This window comes from Talpa occidentalis, unplaced genomic scaffold, assembly GCF_014898055.3.
Source record: "Talpa occidentalis isolate TD23 unplaced genomic scaffold, MPIMG_talOcc4v2.1 talOcc4.7, whole genome shotgun sequence".
In the NCBI taxonomy this organism is placed as follows: Eukaryota; Metazoa; Chordata; class Mammalia; order Eulipotyphla; family Talpidae; genus Talpa; species Talpa occidentalis.
This window is the reverse complement of record NW_023605083.1, coordinates 120,559,636-120,573,398: the sequence shown is the minus strand read 5'-3', so window position 1 is coordinate 120,573,398 and position 13,763 is coordinate 120,559,636.

Genomic DNA, 13,763 nt, shown 5'->3' with positions numbered 1-13,763 from the left:
TAGGACTTGTATAAGTACTTTATAAATCTGAACTCATGTATAAATCCTCACAACATTATGGAGACCTATGTTATTGTCCCCATTTAACAGGTGATAGGGGGAATTTGAAGAACAATAACTTGCCCAAGGAAACTCAAGTAGTAAATGGCAGAGCAGGATTCCAGTTCAGCTATGTTGCCCCATTTCCTGTACTCTTAAGTATTGAACTGTTCTCTTTTTGTTAACTGACTTTGGTGGTGGGCATGGTGTGGTAACATCAGAAGAGGTGTAAATTTCTACCCTACACAAATACAATATTGTAAAGCAAGATGGCCACAATACAAAAGATACAATTAAAAATAAAATAAAGCTGCAACTGTTAACTTGGCTGTTGCTGAAGTCAAGTATATGGAGCCCAGGGCTGGGATCTCACTTAAAAGGATGGTTGAGGGTTTCCCCCGTGGCGCAGCGGTTGAGCGCTGGGTTGCGAAGCTGCCAGCAGCCTCTGTAGTGCTGGTTTGATCCCCGGCTGCCAGGCAATGGTCCCACATGGCGCAACAGACCTCTCCTGCTGCCCGCTGCTCCCCTCAGCGTGTACTCGTCAGTCTGCCTGTTCTGCTCTCCGCTCTGGTGAATTCTCTCACCCTCCTGCGCTTCTGACTGTACCCAGTGCCTGTGTAAATAAATAATCTTTAAAAGGATGGTTGACTGGCTTGAGAGAGTGGAAAGTGTCCATCCATCTTTTCATACATCCACTCACTTGTTCATTCATTCAATTTTATTGACCATTTCCAATTTTCCAAGAGCTATACTATGGTTTTGGTTAATATGTTATAGAAAGAGCTGCAGGAACTGCAGATGTACTACCAAAAGAGAAGATTTGAAGGGAACATAATAAAAAGAGTACCTTCTCTGAGTCCAACCTGAATTCAAATCTTGACCTGCCATTTAATATAATCTCAAGATCTGAAGGCCCAAGCTTCCTCATCTGTAAAATAGGGTTAATAATAGTACTTACCAGGCCTCCCTGGTAGCCTAGGGGTTAAGGCTCAGCACTATCACCTCAACAGCTTGCATTGGATCCCCGCCAAGGGAGCTGACCCACATGGCACAGCAGATTCCATGTCCTCTCCCACTGCTCCCTCAGCAGTGTATTTCAGTAGATCCACCTGTTCTGCTCCCCACTCTGTCTCTGGTGACTCCTCTCACCCCACCCCAGCACCTCTGGTCTACACCCCAGTTCTCGTATACATAAATAAATCTTTTTTTTTTAAGATTTATTTATTTATTTATACAAGCACTGGGTATAGTCAGAAGTGCAGGAGGATGAGAGAATTCACCAGAGCTCGCGGGGAACAGAACAGGCACCCTGACGAAATACACTGCTGAGGGGAGCAGCGGGCGCAGCAGAAGAGGTCTGTTACCCATGTGGGACCCTCGCTGGTGGCCGGGGATCGAACGGGTGCTGCAGAGGCTGCTGACAGCTCTGCAGCCCAGCGCTCAACCACTGCACCACCAGGGGAGGCCCATAAATAAATCTTTTAAAAAAAATAAATAAAGTGTAGGGCCTCCCTTGGGGCACAGTGGTTGAGCGCTGGGTTGCGAAGCTGCCCGCAGCCTCTGCAGCGCTGGTTTGATCCCCGGCTGCTCCCCAGTCACCGGAGGAGGGTCCCGCATGGCACGCAGACCTCTCCTGCCGCCCGCTGCTCCCCTCAGCAGTGTACTTCGGTCCTTCTGCCTGCTCTGCTCCCCGCTCTGGTGAATTCTCTCACCTTCCCGCACTTCTGACTATACCCAATGCTTGTATAAAATAAATAAATAAATCTTTAAAAATAGATAAATAAATAAAGTGTAGCAGTTTGTACCAGACATTTTTCTATTACTCAGCTATGAACTCCTTTTGTCCCGTAGTATTGGGCCTGCTCACTGAATAGTAAGTAGCATTTCCCCCACCCCTTTTTTTTTTTACAGCAGCACTTCATTTTCCTTACAAAAGCTGCATTGCTGGGACCTAATGTTCTGATATAAGAGTAGAAAAACAAAATGTATTGTTAACTTTTAAAGAATTGAGAATTGCATACCAAAAACAAACAAACAAAAAACCTTACCTGAATTATAAGGATGGTTGAGTTTATAGGTGTGGACACAAGCTGTTTTTCAACTCAAGGCAAATAATAACCCATTGGGTTCTGGCAAGAAAACATCGGTAAAAAAGGAAAGTGGGTCCCAAGGCCTGGACCTTCCCACCCTATCAGAGCAGTGAGACAGAAATGACAACTGGTTGGGAGGATTCTTGCCAGCCATGAGGAAATCCTAGAACAGGAAGCTTCGCGTTAATACTCTGCGTAGATCAAGGAAGTGGTGACCATGAAGATTCTCCCTCTGCCAGTGATTTCTCCTCCACACACGTCATCTCAGCCATGAAATGACGGAGCCACAGGGAGTAGGTGTTTGTTTGTTTATTCAGCTAAGGCAGCAGAAGGGATGATTTATTGTACACGTGCCACAGTCAGGCACAGCTGAGAACAGAATCAGTCCAGAAAGTCACAGGCCCAGGGCAAAGGATCAAAAAGGACTGCTCTGGGGCCTCCCTGATGGCACAAGGGGTTAAGACGCAACCTATGAAGCTATCTGCAGCCACTGCAGCACAAGTTTGAGCCCCAGCCAGGGAGCTATCCACATGGCACAGCAGATCTCTCTTGACTCACCCGCTGTTCCCCTCAGCAGTGTATTTCAGTTGATCTGCCCGTTCTGCTCCCCACTGTCTCTGGTGAATCCTCTCACCCCACCCCAGCACTTCTGGTCTATACCCCAGTTCTTCTATGCATAAATAAATCTTTTTTTTTTTAATTTTTAAATTTTTAAAATTTTTTTATTTTTATTATTTTATTTTATTTATTTTATTTTTTTATAGAGGCATGTTTTATTTATTTATTTGTTTGTTTGTTTGTTTATACATGCACTGGGTACAGTCAGGAGTGCAGGAGGGTGAGAGAATTCACCAGAGCCAGAGCAGGGAGCAGAGCAGGCAGAAGGACCGAGGTACACTGCTGAGGGGAGCAGCGGGCGGCAGGAGAGGTCTGCGCGCCATGTGGGACCCTCCTCCAGTGGCCGGGGAGCAGCCGGGGATCGAACCGGCGCCGCAGAGGCCGCGGGCAGCTTCACAACCCAGCGCTCAACCTCTGCGCCACCGGGGAGGCCCCAATAAATAAATCTTAAAAAAAAAAAAGACTGCTCTGATAGGAGCAAGGTGTGTCTCAGAGGTGGTCACATGCGTCAGATGGCGATGGCTCTTCTAGATTCATTGAGACAGGTTCGAGACAGTAGCCTACAGTCCAGCAATTTGTACCAGTGTCCCAGCCTCTGGCTTTCCTTATTTCTGCCCCTGTGGCTCCCACAGTTGCTTTTTTTTTTTTTTTTTCATAGAAGAACTGGCCAGGGGCTTCCCTGGTGGTGCAAGGAGTTAAGTCTCAGCACTATGAAGCTATCCGCAGCCACTGCAGCATGAGTTTGATACCCGGCCAGGGAGCTACACACATGGTGCAGCAGACCTCTCCTGTCTCACCTGCTGCTCCCCTCAGCAGTGTATTTCAGTCAATCCACCTGTTCTTCTCCTCACTCTATCTCAGGTGACTCCTCTCACCCTTTCCCCACCTCTGGCCTGTATCCCAGTTTTTATATGCATAAATAAATCTTAAAAAAAAAAAAAAAGAACTCGCCAGAGATGGGGGGATAGGCCATTGATAATTCACGAGGGACAGAGTGGGGAACAGATCTACTGAGATACACTGCAAAGGGGAGCAGCGGGTGAGACAGGAGAAGTCTGCTGCACCATGTGGGTTAGCTCCTGGCCAAGGATCTAACTCAGGCCGTAGAAGTGATAGTGTTAAGACTTAACCCGTAGGCCACCAGGGAGGCTCCAAAGGTTCTAGTTCAATGCAATCACCACGCTGGTGTTTGTATTCTCTGTACAGTTCTCAAAGTTATTCTACAGTGAGCATACCTAGTGAGGAAAGCAATGCTTTAAATTCAATGATAAAGTGTACTTTTATAAATAACAATTACTTATCATTCCTTCAGCAAGCATCCATTAAGTGCATGCTTTATACCAGACATAATGCTAGAAACTGCAAGCCAAAGACACACATGGGGTTCACAGTCTATCGGGGAGACAAACAGACACCTGTCATATAACGTATGTAATATGACAGCAATTAGAACTGAAGTCTATGGAATCCCAGAGAAGCGAGTTGTTAATTCTGTCTGGCTTTGGGGAAAGTTTTTTTTTTTTTTTTTTCAATAGTGTTTTTTTTTTTTTTTTAATAGAGGCATGTTTTATTTATTTATTTATTTTGTTTATACATGCACTGGGTACAGTCAGAAGCGCAGGAGGGTGAGAGAATTCACCAGAGCCAGAGCAGGGAGTAGAGCAGGCAGAAGGACCGAAGTACACTGCTGAGGGGAGCAGCGGGCGGCAGGAGAGGTCTGCGCGCCATGTGGGACCCTCCTCCGGTGGCCGGGGAGCAGCCGGGGATTGAACCAGCGCCGCAGAGGCCGCGGGCAGCTTCGCAACCCAGGGCTCTACCGCTGCACCACCGGGGAGGCCCTTTGGGGAAAGTTTTAAGAAAACATGACTTTGGAGGGCCTCCCTGGTGGCCAAAAGGGTTAAGCACAGCACTATGAAGCAATCCGCAGCCTCTGCAGCACGCATTTGATCCCTGGCCAGCCAGGGAGCAGCCCATATGGCGCAACAGACCGCTCCTGTCTCGCCCGCTGTCTCTGGTGAATCCTCTCACTCCCCACACCTCTGGCCTGTATACCAGCTCTTGTATGCATAAAAAGAAATAAAATCTTTAAAAAAAAAAAAAAAGAAGATATGGCATTGAAGGGTGAATAGCAGTTTGTTCAGATGAAGACAGAAAAGTGAATAAAATAGAATGGAAACAGTACCAATAGACTAAAATCAGATTTTGTTTTCAACACTGTAAGCAAATACATTTAGCCAAATATTTTGAATCCAGAAATATTCAGGCGTTTATGCTGGTTTTATCTGTGGTTGTTTGTATGCCTCTCTAGGAATGAAATACGACAAAAAGGATCTTTTGAGTTGTGGTGATGCTTTTCTGTCACTTAAACACATAAAGCTTACGTCCAACAATATCAAGTATAAAATGCTGTCAATTACATGGCTTTAGAAAATTTGAGTAAATCTTTAAAAGGCTTAGCCAGTTCTGGGCATGTGAACTGAGCTATGCCTTTGTGAAAATGTCTAAACAAAAGTTGCAAAAATGAGCTCACTACTAAGACAAAGCAGAGGCATGATCTAACAGTCTCAGAAAGTTACAAGACTTGTCACTGTATTGGAATGATTGAAAGGAATGTTTGTACTCCTTTTTCTCTATCTTTTTTAGTTTGAGTACACCAAAAAAATGCAATTGTTGAAATTCCCACCAGTGAAGGGTCAACACAGATTTGCTCACCCAATGTCAATTCCTAGATGAGACAAGAGAGTATTGTTTGGAAATATATATTTTCTCAAGGTTTCCACAGGACTGTGATATTTCTAGTCTCCTCAGAAGAGTCCCTCCTCCCTTCTCTATGTCTGATGGGTGCTGCCTGCAATTGTTGGTGTCCTTTGGCTTGGAAACACATCTGATCCAATTGCTGCCTCATCTTCACAAGGTGTTTCCCCCTATGTGTCTGTGTCTACACCCAAATTTCCTTCTTCTAAGGACCCCAGTCATTGGCTCAGGCCCACCTTAATTCACTATGACCTCATCTTTTTTTTTTTTAAGATTTATTTATTTATGCATACAAGAACTGGGGTACAGGCCAGAGGTGTGAGGGGTGAGAGGATTCACCAGAGACAGAGTGGGGGACAGAACAGGCAGATCTACTGAAATACACCGTTGAGGGGAGCAGCAGATGAGACAGGAGAGGTCTGCTGCGCCATGTGGGTCACGTGCCTGGCCAGAGATCAAACTCATGCTGCAGTGACTTTGGGTAGCTTCACAGTGCTGTTTCTTAACCCCCATGCCACCAGGGAGGCCCCCAGTATGACATCATCTTAATGTGATCATAAACATACTATTTTCAAATAAGGTCATATCGCAGGTTCTTGGTAGACATGAATTGGGGAGAAACCCTATTCAATCCAGTATACATTTTTTTTTTTTTACCAATTTGTCAAGGACATTTTGCTCTGCTTAATTTTCCAATTGTTCACTGCAAATAATTGGGAACAAATGGTAATTTTTTTTTTTTTTTTGCGTAGAATAGTTGTGGTATAGGCCAGAGGCACAGGGGGTGAGAGGATTCACCAGAGACAGAGTGGGGAGCAGAATAGGCGGATCTACCGAAATACACTACTGAGGGGAGCGGCAGGTGAGACAGGAGAGGTCTATTGTGCCATGTGGGTTAGTTCCCTGGCTGGGATCGGACTCAAGCTCTCGGTGGAAGCGCTGAAACTTAACCCCTAGGCCATCAGGGAGGTTAAATGATTAAATTTTGATTTAAAATTTTACTTCCATTTGTCTGCATTATTTGACAGTGACTCAGTTTAATGATTTTATCTAATCAATTTTTTTTTTTTTACCATAACACTATGTGGATTAGGGATTCCATTAAGGTTACATCTCTAGGAAGGGAGAGGCAGTTAGGGACCATGAAGGCCAGGAAACCCACTCTGAACTCATATTGACCTCAGGCCCTTTGGTGGGATCACTGCCTAGTTCCAGGTACAGATTGGTATAGGATATTACACTCTGCTCCCATACTTGGTCTTGGTGGGATCACTCTTCCAACTCTGGTTGGTATAGGATATTACTTTGTTCTGCTCCCCACTCTGACTCTGGTGAATCCTCCCACCCCCCATAACTCTGGCCCACACCCTGATTCTTCTATGCTAAAAAATTGATACATTTTTTTTAAAGGCTATTTCTCTGGCTCTATGGCCTGGTAGGTGAAGGCAGTATCCCCTATCTGAAACAAGAACACCTTGAAGGCCACAAAGTCAAAGAGGTGATTACACAAAAGATCCTAAGAAAGAGGCATGGGAGGCGGGGGGCGGTGCTCACACTGTTGATGATATACATGTCTAGGTCCCAGTGCATCAGTTCCCCCAAGTTCAACTTCAGGACCAGGTGGCCCCAGTCATGCCATGGATCTCTCTCATGCTGTGGGTGGTCTAGGAACTTTGCGTAGTGGCCAAAACCCAGACCATCCTCTGGGTATGACTCAGCTCCACCTGCATATTATACTTTTTGGCTGCAAGGGCTCATTCGTCTGGGGTCTCAGGACTGAACCCTGGGAACATGTCCTTGGTGATGTGGGAGACGGCCCAGGTACCCTCAATCTCCCAGGATCCCCATCCTGGCTGTTGCCACCTTCACCTCATTTCATCTTCCATGTGCACAAATACTTTTTTTGTTTTCCACTTTTGTTTAAAAATGAACTTGGGCCTCCTTGGTGGTGCAAGGGGTTAGGACGCAAACCACGAAGCTATCTTCAGCCACTGCAGCACAATTTCGATCCCTGGCCAGGGAGCTACCCACATGACACAGTAGACCTCTCCTGTCTCACCCTCTGCTCCCCTCAGCAGTGTACTTCAGTCAGTCTGCCTGTTCTGTTCCCCTCTCTGTCTCTAGTGAATCCTCTCACCCCCCACACCTCTGGCCTGTCCCCCAGTTCTTGTATGCATAAATAAATAAATCTTTAAAAAAAATAAAAATGAACTCTACTACCAAGGATGTGATTGTGTGTTGGATAAGAGGATTCTCCTACCACAGCTTCCAGGTGACTTGTAAATCACCTTTGACCATAGTTTGGAAATGCTAATTAACAATTTTTTCCCCCTTTGCTGTTTCACTCTGAGTTCCTCAAAATAGCACTTTGCTTTTACTTTCAAAGGCTGGGAATGTTTAAAATAAAAGTCTTTTGGTAAAAAGCAAAAACCTCTTTATAATAGATTTTGAGGTTTCCTTTGAAGTTAAAGAAATGTCTGCTCCCTTTAGCTCTGCTAATGATTACTCCCGCCAGCAGATAAGAGCCTCGGGCATGTGACATTCTATACAACTCACGAGTCTCTTGTGACTGACACATGAGGTAAGGAATCTCTTTAACTTGTGAGAGTTAAGAATGCCATAGAAAGAGAGTTTTCTTAAAGAAATAAAATTTAGAAGGCATGAGAAAACTTGAGAAGGAGAGAAGGAAAAGGGTTAATAGACGCAGTGCAAGGAGGTCTCTCTGTGACAATCAACCTGAAATATTTGCCCACTAAAACAAAAAAATAGTTGAGGGACATTGTTGAAGTTGAGAATCTGGCAAATGTTTCTGTCTTGGGGTTTTTGTTTTTGTTTTTTTTTTTTTAAAAGATTTATTTATTTATACAAGAACTGGGATACAGTCAGAGGTGCAGAAGGGTGAGAGAAGTTACCTGACAGGGAGGGAGCAGAACAGGCAGACGGACCAAAGACACTGCAGAGGGGAGCAGCGGGCGAGGAAGGAGAGGTCTGCTGCGCCATGTGGGTATATCCCTGGCCCAGCCGGGAGTCATACCCTCGTTGCAGAATCCGCACTGCAGAGGCTGCGGACAGCTTCACAGCGCGGCGCTCAACCCGCTGCGCCACCGGGGAGGCCCCTGTCTTCTTGTTGTTTTAAAGATTTACTTATTTATGTATACAAGAGTTGGGGTACAGGTCATAGATGTATTGGGTGGGAGGGGTGGTGGTGAGAGGATTCACCAGAGACAGAGCAGGGAACAGAACAGAGAAACTGACTGAAATACACTGGTGAGGGCAGCAGCCGCGGAGACAGGAGAGGTCTACTGTGCCACTGGGTAGCGATGCAGAGGTTGTGGATAGCTTCACAGTGCTGTGCGTAACCCCTTGAGCCACCAGGGGAGGCCCTGTCTTGGGTTTTGAGTGACTTGCGGAAAGTAGGTGAGATCTAGAGTAAAGAAACGTATTTGGGCTCTTCAGTCTGCCTGTACTGTTCGCCGATCTGTCTCCAGTGAATCCTCTTACCCTTTCACGCATCTGGCCTGTACCCCAGTTCTTGTATAAGTAAATAAATCTTAAAAAAAAAAAAGTGAAACATATTTGCGGCCCTCGCTGGTGGCCGAGGGGTTAAAAACACAGTGCTATCCAGCACTATTTACAATAGCTAAGCTTTGGAAACAACCCAAATGCCCAAAAATAGATGACTAGATCAAGAAGATGTGGTACATATACACAATGGAACATTACTCAGCAATCAAAAAAGATAAACACATGCTATTTGTAGCACCATGGATGGAGCTAGAAGGGATCATGCTCGGCAAAATAAGCCAGAAAGAAAAAGAAAAATACCAGATGGTCTCACTCATAGCAGGAATCTAGAAAACCTAAATAAGGGACCAGGAAAAAGAATAACTATAAGAAAGAAAAAATCAAAAGCAACAAACAACTATGAAGCAGAGACACACTTTGGGGGGGCGGGGAAAGGAGGGATTGGGGTCAAAATAAGGGGGTTGCGATTGTATGGGGAATATAAAAATAAAATTTAAAAAAATTAAAAACAAACAAACAAAAATCCCAAAAAAAAACCCCACAGTGCTATCCAGCTATAGCCAGTACTATTTAACACACACCTTGGCACGAGTTCAATCTCTGATCCCCCGGTCAGAGAGCTAACCCACATGGTGCCCGCTGCTCCCCTCAGCAGTGTATTTCAGTAGATCCACCTCTTCTGCTCCCCAACTCTGTCTCTGGCAAATCCTCTCATCCCCACCTCTGCACCTCTGGCCTCAAGTTCTTGTATGCATAAATAAATAAATATTTAAAAAAAGAAACATATTAGTGTGCCTCCTTGGTGGCCGAGGGGTTAAGTCTCAGGGCTATCACCTCTATAGCCTGAGTTCGATCCCCAGCCAGTGAGCTAATGCACATGACACACCAGACTGTCTGTCTGACCCGCTGTCCCCCTCAGCAGTGTATTTCAGTAGATCCACCTGTTCTGCTCCCCACTCTGTCTTTGGTGAATCCTCTCATCCCTCCTGCACCCCTGGCCTGTACCCCATTCTTCCACACAAAAATAAATAAATAAAATTTAAAAAAAAAGAGTGAAGAAAAACAAAAAATTAAAAAGAAGTAAGGCACTATACCCAATTGAAGGAGGCTAAAGAGATACTACAATTAAATTCAAAGTGTGATCTCACATTGGACCATAGAGCATGTTATTGGACAAATAATGAAAATTGATAGACTGCTAAGAACCATATAGTTATATGTATCAATATTAATTTCCTGGTTTTGATGGCTGTATTTTGGTTCTGTATCAGAATGTCCTCAGTTGTAGAAAATGCACACTAAAGTATTTATAGGTGGTAAGACATCAGGTTTTCAAACTTACCCTCAAATAGTTCAGAAAAAAAAAAAACCCAAATTTTTGTAGTCATAAAAGACTCTCCTGCAAATTTTAAAAAATTATAAATAAATTTTTTTCCAGATCACCTCTTCCCATTTTGATCAATCTGGGATTCCTGAACATTGATGGATTTGTTTTACATCCATTTGTAACAGATAACATCTATTAATTTGGGGATTCTACTTGTATATTTATTTCCTAAATGAGATTATTTAACACCCAAAGGACATAGATTATGCTTCTATTTCTTTTGTGTTCTCTTGTGGTATCAAGCAGTTGCTCTCAATAACCACTTGTAAACACTATTATCTGAATAGTTCAATTTAAGCCCATGGAAAAAAACTGTTTAAATCGTTTATCTGCAGTCAGATGATGGATTCAGGCACCAAGTTGGGCTGATTGCTCTTTCACACCAATCAGTGGCCCCTGGGATTCACAGAAACATGTGTCTTGGTGGGAAAAATGAATCACTCTACCAACCACTCCACCAGCTGAACTCTCACACCCAGAGCACAATTGAAATGTGGAAATCTGAGTGGAGCACAGGGATCCATATCTGAACAAGAGTTCACACTCTTCCTGTTCTGTTACATTGTGAAATGGAAACATCGCTTCCTGGGAAAGAAGCCAGATTCCACAGATGAAATGGTTTTACCCAAACGTGCACAGCTGCTAAACACTTACTGTGCTTTTGAGAGTGTCTTGTTTTAAAGATCTGGTCTTGGTGCCAACTTGAGAAGTTAAAGGAAGTGGGGTCCTTCTCCCATGCCACTGAATGTGTGTAACAGACATTCTTCTGGAACACCCGTTCTTGACTGATTCAAGTGCATAACAGGGTCATACACATTTCTTGTCACCCTTTGTGTGTCAACCATTCTGACTTGTCCCTTTAATATGGGCGAACACATTTCATCCTCAAAACAACCGTAGTATTGTTTATTATGAGAAAGTTCAAGTGTAGATGAAAACAGAGGGAATACAATGAATTTCTATGTACCAGTGATTGTGATCCAATGGTGTCGCACATGACCCAACTCATGTCATCTGCATCTCTTCCACTTTGCTTGGAATTTTTTTTATTTTTATTTATTTTATTTTTTTTGTGGGACCCTCGCCGGTGGCCGGGGATCGAGCTGGCGCTGCAGAGGCTGCGGGCAGCCTCGCAACCCAGTGCTCAATCGCTGCGTCACCAGGGGAGGCCTGCTTGGAATTGTTTTTGAATCATCTCCTAGATGTGATATCATTTCATCTGTAAAAACACTTATGAGGGTTATTTTAAAGCATAACCGCAATGCCACCATCATACCTTAAAATTTAGTAATAAGGCCTCCCTCGTGGTGCAGGGGTTAGAGTCTCAGCACTATCAAGGTATTGCCAGCCACTACAACACGAGTTTGATGCCCGGCCAGGGAGCTAACCCAGATGGCGCAGCAGACCTCTCCTGTCTTGCCTGCTGCTCCCCTTAGCAGTGTATTTCAGTACATCTGCCTGTTCTGCTCCCCACTCTGTCTCTGGTGAATCCTCTCACCAAACCCCCAACCCCGCACCTCTGGCCTACACCCCTGCTCTTTTATGCATAAATAAATAAAATAAATCTTTTTTAAAAAATTAGTAATAATTACTTGATGTCAATAAGTACCTACTAACTTTTTTTCTAGGATGAAGTCCAGTCTTCTTGGCATGACTACCAAGATGTTCTGTGACTGGGTGACTTTTTCCTTTCTAATCTCACCTTTGACCTCTCTGCCTGCAAATGCCTTATACTCAGCTACTTATTATGGGGTCAGACTTTCGCCAAGATCTTTCCTCTGCTGAGGAAAGTCTCCAGCTACCTTTATCTGCTTGGCATATGCTTTTTCATTTTTCAAGCCACAGCTCAACTCCTCTGAAATGCCCCCTGACCTCCTTATGCAAATATAAGCACTCTTTCCCTGTGTCTCATTGCTCTCTGTGTGTGCTTCCTTTTCTGGCCATTACCCCATTAAATTGTCATTGTTAGGGTACATATCTATCCCCCGTATTAAACTATAAGCTGCTGGCACCAAGGACCATGTCTTTTCAACTTCGGGGCCCCATCGCCTAGAACCAGAATTAGCACTTGTTAGGCATGCAGTAACTACTTGGGAAATATTTGCTTGAATGACCAATGTCCCAAATGATTTCCCTGAACTACTATGAGATCCAAAAAGACTTTCTGAATTACCAAATATTAGCATCACAGAGTCACTGAATATCAGAACTGGAAGGAACCTTAGAAATTATTGACTCCTATTTTCCTGTTTATAGATGAAAAAGATAAGAACTAAGTGAGAGGTGAAGAACTCAGAGAGGGGAAAATGATTCTCCTGAAATCACCAATTTTGAGATAGAGCAATGAATAAAATATTCTGTTCAGTAACATTCACTGTAAAATGGATTTTTCCTAGTCTCATTGATTATGCTTAATCTATTCCAATTAGGTTATACATTCAGTTAACCAAATATTAAATGAACAGGAAGCCTCCCCAATCTTTTTGGAGAGATGTACAGTTTATCATAATACAGTTTGAACAGGGACAAGGTTTTGCTGTTATCTTGGTCAAGGATTCTTACTTCCTTTAACTTGCTAATATCTCTTGTTAAACTCAAGCAAGTATTCCCATGGGTCTAGGAGACTCTGAATATTTATATAGTGTGTTAATTAAGTTCCCTACACTCTCAAGGGATAGCCATATTTTCAAGGTTTTTTTTTTTAGAAACTCATTATTGCTGCCAGTACTAATGTAAATACCAAGCATAATTTTTTAAAATGTAATAGAAGTATTTGTGTTAAGTATTGCCAATATTGGGCCTTCCTGGTGGTGCAAGGGGTTAAGCACCACGCACTATGAAGCAATCCGCAGCCTCTGCAGCATGAGTTCGATCCCCAGCCAGGGAGAAACCCACATAGCGAGGCAGACTGCTCCTGTCTCGCCCGCTGCTCCCCTCAGCCTTATGTTTCAGTCATTGTGTCTGTTCTGCTCCCCACTCTGTCTCTGGTGAATCCTTTCACTCCTCCCCCATCTCTGACCTGTACCCCAGTTCTTATATGCATAAATAAATAAATCTTTAAAAAAAAAGTATTGCTGATATGCAAAGAGACCGTTCTCATGTTAAATTTCACTTACCTGTTTATCACAGAAGGACTAAGCATAGTCTCTGCTAGGAAAACTTAGGTGATCAGAGTAACTATACACAGGAGGAAAATAAGAAAGTCAAATTTCTTTCAAAAATTGTTTCTTATTCCATAACTTAAACTCCACTAATTCCTTTTCAAAAGTGATTCACATTGAATCAACTTTCCATGCATCTACTCCACCTCTCTCGGTTTTAGTTTCCTCTTCTGAAAAACATGAACCAGA